This window comes from Schistocerca piceifrons, chromosome 5 (genome assembly GCF_021461385.2).
Source record: "Schistocerca piceifrons isolate TAMUIC-IGC-003096 chromosome 5, iqSchPice1.1, whole genome shotgun sequence".
NCBI classification, from domain to species: Eukaryota; Metazoa; Arthropoda; class Insecta; order Orthoptera; family Acrididae; genus Schistocerca; species Schistocerca piceifrons.
In genome coordinates, this window is record NC_060142.1 from 531,039,633 (window position 1) to 531,053,797 (window position 14,165).

Here is a 14,165-nt window from a genome sequence, read left to right on the forward strand (position 1 = left end):
TTCTATTCTCTTCTTGTCCAAACTATTTATCGTCCATGTTTCACTTCCATACATGGCTACACACCTTACAAATACTTTCAGAAAGGACTTCCTGACACTTAAATCTATACTCGATGTTAACAAATTTCTTTTATTCAGGAAAGCTTTCCTTGCCATTGTTAGTCTACATTTTATATCCTCTCTACTTCGACCATCGTCAGTTATTTTGCTCCCCAAATAGCAAAACTCCTTTACTACTTTAAGTGTCTCATTTCCTAATCTAATTCCCTCAGCATCACCCGACTTAATTCGACTATATTCAAAAGGTTCGAAATCATGTATAATATTTTTTGGAAATTACTAAGTGCTCTCATTCTTAAGTACAGATGAATAAAATCTCGATAACTGGCGTACTGTGACTTACGTTACCTCAAAAATTATACACAATTTCCACTGTGTCTTACTGCATGTAAGATTATACTTATTAATTAGTAGATTACGATAGCAATTGAATGAAATGTAACATGACTGTTCAAGCACACTTTCATCTTCCTTGCGCGTGTTGTCAGGAAACTTTCTTTGTGTGTTACACTGATTCTTTTTATATTCTGCGCTATTAGGAAGAGAATACGTATGGTATGCCAATATTTATTTTTCTTTTAATAACCAGCTTTCTTTTCCGATTCACTTGTCAGTAAAGAATAATCTCTATGACTGTGTGGGTGTAGGTAGTTTTAAGTACGCCGGTTGCGCTTTCTGGTAGTGTAGTGTAGTATTAATCTCGCTAGACTTCTCCAATCAGGTAGAAAAGTGCTTGTTTTCGAGCCAAACCATTCTCGTCTGTTTCTTTCCGAAATATTGGTAATGCATTCTACCTCGTCTTCTCGGCGACCGCCGCTGGCTGTCCTGTTTGACCGACTGGCGGAGAGGCTTCACTGCGATCGAGAGCTTTCCTCGCTGTTTTGTCCCACCGAACCATTGGCTGTCCAACCCTGCCCTCTTCAAACAAAGGGATCCTAAGGGCAATAGTCGTGGGATGTTCAGTCTGGGACTGGACGCTGATGGGATAAGCGTGCATGATGCTCTTCGGTGCATTTCGTGTTTCTGTTACTGAAGACAGATACTTGTCTTTAGTTAGGTAACTGCTTCCCGGATTCCGTTAAGTGTTCGATTGTGTTTTACTTTTAGAATCTCGGAGTTTGTTCGTGTATTTTGATCTTCGTGTGCAGTAATGCTAATGGTCTTAATAGAAGTACTAATGAAATGCTTTCAGCGTACAGATGTAGTTAGTTTATTTCATATCGTTAGTTGCAATTACTCTGATTTTGAACAATAATTGAAAAAGTAACATTTAAAGGATATATACAAGTTTTTAATTATTAATTGGTGTGGCCAGTGTACCAAACTTCATGGTTAAATTGACTACTACGATCTTGCAAAGTTATGGTAAAACAATACAATTAACAATTGATATCGTTTCTCGTTGAATAAGTTCTGCAGAGTTAGTGGCAAAAGTAGAAAAGCAGATTTGTGCTTGCTGGCTTTATAATTTCACTGAAGTATAGTAATAAAATTTTAACAAAAATTCCTTTAATGATTTCGAGTGCAGATAAAATCATAATTCTTCTATATTTCTTTCTGGACTGGTGATCGATTTCTTTATCTAATGGTATTGAAAAAACGAGAAAAGCATAAGGTAATGTTGTACTGATTCTCTTTCCATTGCTGAATACAAGCACTGTGGTTCAGAAGACGTCTTAAATTCATCTGAATAATGAATAAGTTGCAGAGTGCAGTGTGGGTGTGTAAAGTAAAGAGCGTGCTGTAAATATACGACTAACAAAATGACGGATCGGAATGTGTCGTTCAGTACCCGTTAGTGTTAAAAACGCAGAGTGTACTGTATAATTATTCATTACTAATTGGCCTGTAATAAGTACAACCATCTTTTGAAATCATTCTTTTGGGACATTTGTTAGAAGCCACTAACTAATTTGTCGTATGCATTGTGTCACGCTTATGTGTCGTAGCATCCCCACTATTTGCCTCTTATATGTGGGCGTTTCATTGTGTTACCTCATCAACGGTTTTCTGTTTTCCACTTAATATTGGCAATATATTTTCAATTTCTATTGTTTTCGACTCCCTTTTTATTCGAATAGAACTGAGGTAAGATTAGATTAGATTAGATTAGATTAATACTAGTTCCATGGATCATGAATACGATATTTCGTAATGATGTGGAATGAGTCGAATTTTCCAAAACCATGACATAATTAGGTTAATTTAACAACATACTTAAGTTAATATAACAACTTTATTTTTTCTGTGTTTTTTTCCTTTACTTTTTTTTATTTTTTTTATTTTTTTATGTTTTTGTTTTGTTTTTTTTTTCTTTTTTTTCTTAATTTATATCTAAAAATTCCTCTATGGAGTAGAAGGAGTTGTCATTCAGAAATTCTTTTAATTTCTTCTTAAATACTTGTTGGTTATCTGTCAGACTTTTGATACTATTTGGTAAGTGACCAAAAACTTTAGTGCCAGTATAATTCACCCCTTTCTGTGCCAAAGTTAGATTTAATCTTGAATAGTGAAGATCGTCCTTTCTCCTAGTATTGTAGTTATGCACACTGCTATTACTTTTGAATTGGGTTTGGTTGTTAATAACAAATTTCATAAGAGAGTATATATACTGAGAAGCTACTGTGAATATCCCTAGATCCTTAAATAAATGTCTGCAGGATGATCTTGGGTGGACTCCAGCTATTATTCTGATTACACGCTTTTGTGCAATAAATACTTTATTCCTCAGTGATGAATTACCCCAAAATATGATGCCATATGAAAGCAATGAGTGAAAATAGGCGTAGTAAGCTAATTTACTAAGATGTTTATCACCAAAATATGCAATGACCCTTATTGCATAAGTAGCTGAACTCAAACGTTTCAGCAGATCATCAATGTGTTTCTTCCAATTTAATCTCTCATCAATGGACATACCTAAAAATTTGGAATATTCTATCTTAGCTATATGCTTCTGATTAAGGTCTATATTTATTAATGGCGTCATACCATTCCCTGTACGGAACTGTATGTACTGTGTCTTATCAAAATTCAGTGAGAGTCCGTTTACAAGGAACCACTTAGTAATTTTCTGAAAGACAGTATTGACAATTTCATCAGTTAATTCTTGTTTGTCAGGTGTGATTACTATCATCAGCAAAGAGAACTAACTTTGCCTCTTCATGAATATAGAATGGCAAGTCATTAATATATAATAAGAACAACAAAGGACCCAAGACTGACCCTTGTGGAACTCCATTCTTGATAGTTCCCCAGTTTGAGGAATGTGCTGATCTTTTCATGTTATGAGAACTACTTATTTCAACTTTCTGCACTCTTCCAGTTAGGTACGAATTAAACCAATTGTGCACTGTCCCACTCATACCACAATACTTGAGCTTGTCTAGCAGAATTTCATGATTTACACAATCAAAAGCCTTTGAGAGATCACAAAAAATCCCAATGGGTGGTGTTCGGTTATTCAGATCATTCAAAATTTGACTGGTGAAAGCATATATGGCAGTTTCTGTTGAAAAACCTTTCTGGAAACCAAACTGACATTTTGTTAGTACTTCATTTTTACAGATATGTGAAGCTACTCTTGAATACATTACTTTCTCAAAAATTTTGGATAAAGCTGTTAGAAGGGAGATTGGACGGTAATTGTTGACATCAGATCTATCCCCCTTTTTATGCAAAGGTATAACAATAGCATATTTCAGTCTATCAGGGAAAATGCCCTGTTCCAGGGAGCTATTACACAGGTGGCTGAGAATCTTACTTATCTGTTGAGAACAAGCTTTTAGTATTTTTCTGGAAATGCCATAAATTCCATGTGAGTTTTTGCTTTTAAGCAAGTTTATTATTTTCCTAATTTCAGAGGGAGAAGTGGGTGAGATTTCAATTGTATCAAATTGCATAGGTGTGGCCTCTTCCATTAACAGCCTAGCATCTTCTAATGAACACCTGGATCCTACTATATCCACAACATCTAGAAAATGATTATTAAAAATATTTTCAATTTCTGACTTTTTGTTCGTAAAGCTTTCATTCAATTTGATGGTAATACTGTCTTCCTCTGCTCTTGGTTGACCTGTTTCTCTTTTAATAACATTCCAAATTGTTTTAATTTTATTATCAGAGTTGCTGATTTCAGACATGATACACATACTCCTGGATTTTTTAATAACTTTTCTTAATATAACACAGTAGTTTTTATAATTTTTGATAGTTTCTGGGTCACTACTCTTTCTTGCTGTCAGATACATTTCCCTTTTCCGGTTACAAGATATTTTTATACCCTTAGTAAGCCATGGTTTGTTACAAGGTTTCTTACGAGTATATTTAACTATTTTCTTGGGGAGGCAGTTTTCAAATGCATTTACAAAAATGTCATGAAATAAATTATATTTTAAATTGGCATCAGGTTCACGGTACACCTCATCCCAGTATAACTGCTGTAGGCTTTCCCTGGAATTTGCAATTGTTAAATCGTTGACTGAACGTACTACTTTGGAGGACTGTTTAGTATTGCTGAATGGAGCTATGTCATATATTGTAACTAGCTGTGCACCATGATCAGAAAGACCATTCTCAACAGGCTGAGCATTTACCTGGTTAAACTTACCTTGGTCTATAAAGAAGTTATCTATCAGTGAGGTGCTATCCTTTACCACCCAAGTAGGAAAATCAATAACGGGTGTCAAATTGAAAGAACCGAGTAATACTTCAAGGTCATTTTTCCTATTACCCTCTTTCTGAGAATCTACATTGAAGTCCCCACAAATAATAATTTGCTTCCCCCTGTCTGACAGATAGCACAACAAGGAGTCCAAATTTTTCAGAAATAGATGAAAATATCCTGATGGGGACCTATATACAGTTACAATTATAAATGTGCCTTTATTTAATTTAAGCTCACAGGCACATGCTTCTATATGTTTCTCTACACAATACTTTTTTGTTTCTATACTTTTTGAACAATGATAACTTTTGACATACACTCCTGGAAATGGAAAAAAGAACACATTGACACCGGTGTGTCAGACCCACCATACTTGCTCCGGACACTGCGAGAGGGCTGTACAAGCAATGATCACACGCACGGCACAGCGGACACACCAGGAACCGCGGTGTTGGTCGTCGAATGGCGCTAGCTGCGCAGCATTTGTGCACCGCCGCCGTCAGTGTCAGCCAGTTTGCCGTGGCATACGGAGCTCCATCGCAGTCTTTAACACTGGTAGCATGCCGCGACAGCGTGGACGTGAACCGTATGTGCAGTTGACGGACTTTGAGCGAGGGCATATAGTGGGCATGCGGGAGGCCGGGTGGACGTACCGCCAAATTGCTCAACACGTGGGGCGTGAGGTCTCCACAGTACATCGATGTTGTCGCCAGTGGTCGGCGGAAGGTGCACGTGCCCGTCGACCTGGGACCGGACCGCAGCGACGCACGGATGCACGCCAAGACCGTAGGATCCTACGCAGTGCCGTAGGGGACCGCACCGCCACTTCCCAGCAAATTAGGGACACTGTTGCTCCTGGGGTATCGGCGAGGACCATTCGCAACCGTCTCCATGAAGCTGGGCTACGGTCTCGCACACCGTTAGGCCGTCTTCCGCTCGCGCCCCAACATCGTGCAGCCCGCCTCCAGTGGTGTCGCGACAGGCGTGAATGGAGGGACGAATGGAGACGTGTCGTCTTCAGCGTTGAGAGTCGCTTCTGCCTTGGTGCCAATGATGGTCGTATGCGTGTTTGGCGCCGTGCAGGTGAGCGCCACAATCAGGACTGCATACGACCGAGGCACACAGGGCCAACACCCGGCATCATGGTGTGGGGAGCGATCTCCTACACTGGCCGTACACCACTGGTGATCGTCGAGGGGACACTGAATAGTGCACGGTACATCCAAACCGTCATCGAACCCATCGTTCTACCATTCCTAGACCGGCAAGGGAACTTGCTGCTCCAACAGGACAATGCACGTCCGCATGTATCCCGTGCCAACCAACGTGCTTTGGAAGGTGTAAGTCAACTACCCTGGCCAGCAAGATCTCCGGATCTGTCCCCCATTGAGCATGTTTGGGACTGGATGAAGCGTCGTCTCACGCGGTCTGCACGTCCAGCACGAACGCTGGTCCAACTGAGACGCCAGGTGGAAATGGCATGGCAAGCCGTTCCACAGGACTACATCCAGCATCTCTACGATCGTCTCCATGGGAGAATAGCAGCCTGCATTGCTGCGAAAGGTGGATATACACTGTACTAGTTCCGACATTGTGCATGCTCTGTTGCCTGTGTCTATGTGCCTGTAGTTCTGTCAGTGTGATCATGTGATGTATCTGACCCCAGGAATGTGTCAATAAAGTTTCCCCTTCCTGGGATAATGAATTCACGGTGTTCTTATTTCAATTTCCAGGAGTGTATATGGCAACTCCTCCTTTCTCCATATTTTCTCTCATTACATGTGCAGAGAGCTTATAACCACTTACATTTACCTTATCCATATCGGTAACACTGGTCACACGTCCTCACGTTACCAGCTCCAACAATTATATTTCATTCTCTTAACAACGCTTGCCACATATAAAAGTTTATTCCTAATTTTACAGTTTGAATGAATACTAGACATTTTACGTTCCACAGGTTACTTCAGTATCCATTCCGTTCTTTGCTATCTTATTACAAAAATACATCTCCAATTCAATTCCAAGTTTAATGAGTGACCTTGTGTAAAAGGTGAACACGAACTCAACCGACAAAATTTCGAAGTTCAAATGGTTCAGATGGCTCTGAGCACTATGGGACTCAACTTCTGAGGTCATTAGTCCCCTAGAACTTAGAACTAGTTAAACCTAACTAACCTAAGGACATCACACACATCCATGCCCGAGACAGGATTCGAACCTGCGACCGTAGCGGTCTTGCGGTTCCAGACTGCAGCGTCTAGAACCGCACGGCCACTTCGGCCGGCTTTCGAAGTTCGTTCAGAGATCTTTTATGAGAATTTTCGTGTGAAAGACCCCTGATCTCCGGTGGTTCATTACCGAGAAAATGTATTTCGTTTTATTTCTTACCCGTATTTACCTGTGTTTCAGTACTGTACATTAGAGTTAAAGTCACTGACATGTAAAGTATTCCTCGCTCTCAAGCTCGCATTGATTCATGCTCGGTTCTGTCTCGGATATGCTTTTCCAGCACTGTTAGTTATATGTTAACGGTGAGACACAACAGTTATGGGACGTTTATTGATGGAGAATTGGCTGATACACATTCCTTGAATGGGTTCAATGACCTCAGTAAAATAGCAGCACTACTACGTTATGCTGATCTGTTCCCACGTCACAGTACATTTGGATGTGTACGACAAACCGAATCCCTCCGTGTCATGGTACTACAGGCTCTTTTCTTTTTCTACTGTTATGGAGGTATTTTCACAAAAACAAAGGTAATTTATGTTCGAACTGAATAAAACATAAAACTGCATTATAAATAATACTCATTAACGGATCACTTGAGGGCACAAGCTCTTTATACCTAAACCCCGATAATATACTTGAAAAGCCTCCAAACTTTTGTCTGTGGAGTTCTGGTACAGAGTGCATATAGACTTACATGTAGTTCACGTTGTTCTTTTATACACGAGAAAATATTAGAGCTATAAATAGTTCCCTAAAAGAATTAAGACAATAACAGCACGAATGTGAAAAATATTGTTTTCATTACACGAAAAATTCGACATAATACTCCTAGTTTGCAGTTACTCATGGTAGTTTACTCGTACAACAGACTGTGAACCAATCATTGAGAAATTTAATCACTACAAGTGGTTCTCTCCTTTTCCAAGTCTCTTGTTCAGACCATAACCTTGTTGTCGTAATTTCAAAAGAACACTTGCCCATCAAATCGTTCTTACTTTTGCATCCCTTAAAACCTCTTATTGCAATCTCCACGTTATACATCTTTGGGGAGTTGCTCCGTACTAGTGTGATGATCAAGGCATCCTTACCACTGTACACCGAATTTGCAAGTAGGCAAAAACAACGAATTCATGTGAAGTGTGCTAAGTTATCCGCCGCAGGCGGTTTAAAAGTAAAGGCCCAAATATAGAATGAACACAATGTTTATTTGACTGAAGACAACACAAATTTCCTTCCGGGAACTATGGTGTAAAGGAAGACTGCATACTCGGTTCGCTAGACAAAAATTCAAACAAATCGTATTAATGTGTTTTATTAGAAAAAGAAAATTACAATACTTAACTTTTCCAACCTCCCCCCATGAACCATGGACCTTGCCGTTGGTGGGGAGGCTTGCGTGCCTTAGCGATACAGATACCGTACCGTAGGTGCAACCACAACGGAGGGGTATCTGTTGAGAGGCCAGACAAACGTGTGGTTCCTGAAGAGGGGCAGAAGCCTTTTCAGTAGTTGCAGGGGCAACAGTCTGGATGATTGACTGATCTGGCCTTGTAACACTAACCAAAACAGCCTTGCTGTGCTGGTACTGCGAACGGCTGAAAGCAAGGGGAAAATACAGCCGTAAATTTTCCCGAGGGCATGCAGCTTAAATGATGATGGCTTCCTCTTAGGTAAAATATTCCGGAAGTAAAATAGTCCCCCATTCGGATCTCCGGGCGGGGACTACTCGAGAGGATGTCGTTATCAGGCGAAAGAAAACTGGCGTTCTACGGATCGGAGCGTGGAATGTCAAATTTCTTAATCGGGCAGGTGGGTTAGAAAATTTAAAAAGGGAAATGGATAGGTTAAAGTTAGATATAGTGGGAATTAGTGAAGTTCGGTGGCAGGAGGAACAAGACTTCTGGTCAGGTGACTACAGGGTTATAAACACAAAATCAAATAGGGGTAATGCAGGAGTAGGTTTAATTATGAATAGGAAAATAGGAATGCGGGTAAGCTACTACAAACAGCATAGTGAACGCATTATTGTGGCCAAGATACATACGAAACCCACTCCTACCACAGTAGTACAAGTTCATATGCCAACTAGCTCTGCAGATGCCGAAGAAATTGAAATGATGAAATAAAAGAAATTATTCAGATAGTGAAGGGAGATGAAACTTTAATAGTCATGGGTGACTGTAATTTGTCAGTAGGAAATGGGAGAGAAGGAAACGTAGTAGGTGAATATGGGTTGGGGGTAAGAAACGAAAGACGAAGCCGCCTGGTAGAATTTTGCACAGTGCACAACCTAATAATAGCTAACACTTGGTTCAAGAATCATAAAAGAAGATTGTATACAAGGAAGAAGACTGGAGATACTGGCAGGTTTCAGATAGATTATGTAAAGGTAAGACAGAGATTTAGGAACCAGGTTTTAAATTGTAAGACATTTCCAGGTGCAGATGTGGACTCTGATCACAATCAATTGGTTATGAACTGTAGATTAAGACTGAAGAAACTGCAAAAAGGTGGGAATTGAAGGAGGTGGGACCTGGATCAACTGACTAAACCAGAGGCTGTACAGAGTTTCAGGGAGAGCATAAGGGAACAATTGACAAGAATGTGGAAAAGAAATACAGTAGAAGAAGAATGGGTAGCTTTGAGGGATGAAGTGGTGAAGGCAGCAGAGGATCAAGTAGGTAAAAAGACGAGGGCTAGTAGAAATCCTCGGGTAACAGAAGAAATATTCAATTTAATTGATGAAAGGAGAAAATATAAAAATGCAGTAAATGAAGCAGGCAAAAAGGAATACAAACGTCTGAAAAATGACATCGGCAGGAAGTGCAAAATGGCTAAGCAGGGATGGCTAGAGGACAAATGTAAGGATGTAGAGACTTATCTCACTAGGGGTAAGATAGATACTGCCTACAAGAAAATTGGAGAAAAGAGAACCACTTGTATGAATATCAAGAGCTCAGATGGAAACCCGGTTCTAGGCAAAGAAGGGAATGCAGAAAGGTGGAAGGAGTATAAAGAGGGTCTATACAAGGGCGATGTTCTTAACGACAATATTATGGAAATGGAAGGGGATGTAGATGAAGATGAAATGGGAAATATGATACTGCGTGAAGAGTTTGACAGAGCACTGAAAGACCTGAGTCGCAACAAGGCTCTGGGAGTAGACAACATTCCATTAGAACTACTGACAGCCTTGGGAGAGCCAGTCCTGACAAAACTCTACCATCTGGTGAGCAAGATGTATGAGACAGGCGAAATACCCTCAGACTTCAAGAAGAATATAATAATTCCAATCCCATAGAAAGCAGGTGTTGACAGATGTGAAAATTACCGAACTACCAGTTTAATAATTCACGGCTGCAAAATACTAACGCGAACTCTTTACAGACGAATGGAAAAATTAGTAGAAGCCGACCTCGGGGAAGATCAGTTTCGATTCCGTAGAAATATTGGAACACGTGAGGCAATACTGACCCTACGACTTATCTTGGAAGCTAGATTAAGGAAAGGCAAACCTACGTTTCTAGCATTTCTAGACTTAGAGAAAGCTTTTGACAATGTTGACTGGAATATTCTTTTTCAAATTTTGAAGGTGGCAGGGATAAAATACAGGGAGCGAAAGGTTATTTACAATTTGTATAGAAACCAAATGGCAGTTATAAGAGTTGAGGGGCATGAAAGGGAAGCAGTGGTTGGGAAGGGAGTGAGATAGGGTTGTAGCCTCTCCCCGATGTTATTCAATCTGTATATTGAGCAAGCAGTGAATGAAACAAAAGAAAAATTCGGAGTAGGTATTAAAATCCATGTAGAAGAAATAAAAACTTTGAGGTTCGCCGATGACATTGTAATTCTGTCAGAGACAGCAAAGTACTTGGAAGGGCAGTTGAACGGAATGGGTAATGTCTTGAAAGGAGGATATAAGATGAACATCAACAAAAGCAAAACGAGAATAATGGAATGCAGTCCCATTAAGTTGGGTGATGCTGAGGGAATTAGATTAGGAAATGAGACACTTAAAGTAGTAAAGGAGTTTTGCTATTTGGGGATCAAAATAACTAATGATGGTCGAAGTAATGAGAATATAAAATGTAGACTGGCAATGGCAAAGAAAGCATTGCTGAAGAAGTGAAATTTGTTAACATCGATTATAGATTTAAGTGTCAGGAAGTCGTTTCTGAAAGTATTTGTATGGAGTGTAGCCATGTATGGAAGTGATACATGGACGATAAATAGTTTGGACAAGAAGAGAATAGAAGCTCTCGAAATGTGGTGCTGCAGAAGAATGCTGAAGATTAGATGGGTAGATCACGTAACTAATGAGGAAGTATTGAATAGGATTGCGGAGAAGAGAAGTTTGTATCACAACTTGACTAGAAGAAGGGATCGGTTGGTAGGACATGTTCTGAGGAATCAAGGGGTCACCAGTTTAGTACTGGAGGGCGGCGTGGAGGGTAAAAATCGTAGATGGAGACCAAGGGATGAATACACTAATCAGATTGAGAAGGATGTAGGTTGCAGTAGGTACTGGGAGATGAAGAAGCTTGCACAGGATAGAGCGAAACGTCCCCTTAGAACAAATTATACACGACTGTGCTTAACCTGACACACAATATTTTTAGCGCAACGCAATCTGACTTTCAAGAATCCCTACAAAAGAATGGCCCTGACTAACATTAAACTATATCTTCCAGAAATCACTTACCTCACAAAAATCTTAATTACTCGAACTACTGCAATACCGCGAGCGCCACTACTGCCAGCTAAATAAAAGATTCAAACTACTGAAGGCACTAACTACTGATAGGGATAGTTAGCAAATGAAAGATATTAATAGAGAACGAACAATGTATTTACCTTGATATCATCATATATAAATATAGCAGTTCATGACAAATTACAAACCTTCGCCATCTCTCTCCCCACATCCACCACTGCTGGCGGCTCACTTCCAACTGCGCAACGCTACGCGCTGTTCACATCCAGCTGCCGCTGCCCAACACTACAATAGCGAGTATTACAACAATGCAAAGTAGCCACAGACTGCACACAGCACAGCCAGTGATTTTCATACAGAGGTGGCGTTACCAATAAAGAAACCTAAACAGCCTACTTACAAGAGTAGCATGGAGAGCTGCATCAAACCAGTCTCAGGACTGGAGACCACAACAACAACAACAACAACAACTTTTCCAATGAGACAGATGTGTCGCAAGCAAAGTGTGACATACAAAATAATCGATCTTCCTCAGTATACATAGATGAGTACAAGCGAAGTGATATATCGTTGACGCTGCTATCCAAGTCACTAGTCTTGAAGCCGCTATTGAACCGGGCCGTCACCAGTCGTTCGCGGCGCTTATGTCCTCTTCACATAGGGGCCTCTCCTGCCGCGTTGTCGTCCTGGAAGGAAGTCCGGTCAGAGTTTGATTGGCTGACTTCTTCTCACAGCCTTATCTTCCCTGTCAGCCCGCGCGGGATTAGTCGAGCGCTCTTAGGCGCTGCAGTCACGGACTGTGCGGCTGGTACCGGCGGAGGTTCGAGTACTCCCTCGGGCATGGGTCTTTGTGTTTGTCCTTAGGATAATTTAGGTTCAGTAGTGTGTAAGCTTAGGGACTGATGACCTTAGCAGTTAAGTCCCATACGATTTCACACACACACACACACACACACACACACACACACACACTCACTCACACACACACACACACACACACACACACACACACTCACACACACACACACACACACACACACACACACACACACACACACCATCTTCCCTGTCATTCCTGGCTGCTGTGCCGGCGCTTGACTTCGCGCCGTAGCAGAAACAAATATGAAAAATATAAGTCTTGGGGTCTGAACAAGAACCAGGATTTTAGGCGAACAGCCTGGGTGGATATTAACCGACCACGGAGAGAAAAAATCTCTAGGAAATCGTATTTCAGCCAAAATCCGAAATAAACTCTTTTTTTGGGAATTTTAATTCTAACGATACTTCGAGGACAAGGCAGGGTAACGGAAATACGGAAAGTTAGAATTACGGTTGATGAGTGTTACCCGACAATGGGCAAAACAAAAGTTCAGAATTAAAGTTCTTAGCATACTTAGGGCATAAGTAAAGTCCGTTCAGAAGTTGTACATATATCTGGTATAGAAACAAAGTCCGATTACAGATCTTGACACTCGTAGAACAGAGTCCTAAGTGCCCAATGATAAAGTTTCTGAGTCTGAGGAAGCTGAATAACGACGAACAGAGAAATACTACACGTTTGCCCCTCGGTTACTACGCGGGGCAGCGTATTCTTTTGTGTGGCTACGTTACAGTATCCGGAGCGAGAAGGCTGGCTTCGACAGAAGTGACGGCGTAGTGACGGCTCCGGAGTAAGCTCCTGATTTAAGAAATACATAAGTATTTGGCTTCGGGCTCAGGAAGACCGCTTGGAGTGAATTGCTTTTCAGGGTCTGGGAGCCCGCCTAAGAACTGCCTTTGGCGCCAGGATATAGTCTGTCACGTCGTCGGCTTAAGAAGAGTTGCGTGATACGAGCGATCTCCGCTGGCGTTTTTGTCGCCGTCTGGTGGTCGAATATGTAGTGGCAGCCCTCGAATATCTTCTGTAAGAAAGCAGGCTACCTGCGTAGCTTGAGTGTCATGCGTGTTGCACGCAAAGTAGGCGTAAGCCAACGATACTGCTTATGCACCTGAGAGAAATCGTGCAAGGCAGATACGAGCAACATCAAGTTCTTTCACTATATGAGAAAAGATTACGTAGTCGGTTTCTCACTCACAAATTTCCTTTGAATGCTCGTTGTTTGTTAGAAGGTGGTATTATTTCTCGTGTAAGAAGCAGATACTTATACTACAGTCGGTTTGAAATTACTTGATAGTTGAAATTCACGCGATGTAAATGGTTTCCTCCAGTCAGAGCGCTCAAAGTCACATCCGAACCGTTCGCCGTTGCCAAGCTATCACAATAGTTAGTCAGTTCACTTTGAATTCCTTGTCTGGCTTTTTTTCTTGATGTGTTTCGATCCCGATTGCTAAGTCTGACCCTTTTGTTACGTATTTCATAACACAAGATAATCACACACACAACGATGATAACGAAATACACACGCTTCATACACAGACTTACTAAACACTACTAGATCCTTTCGCACAAGAATCGATTCAGCATCACATATATAGTTCTTATTATCAGAG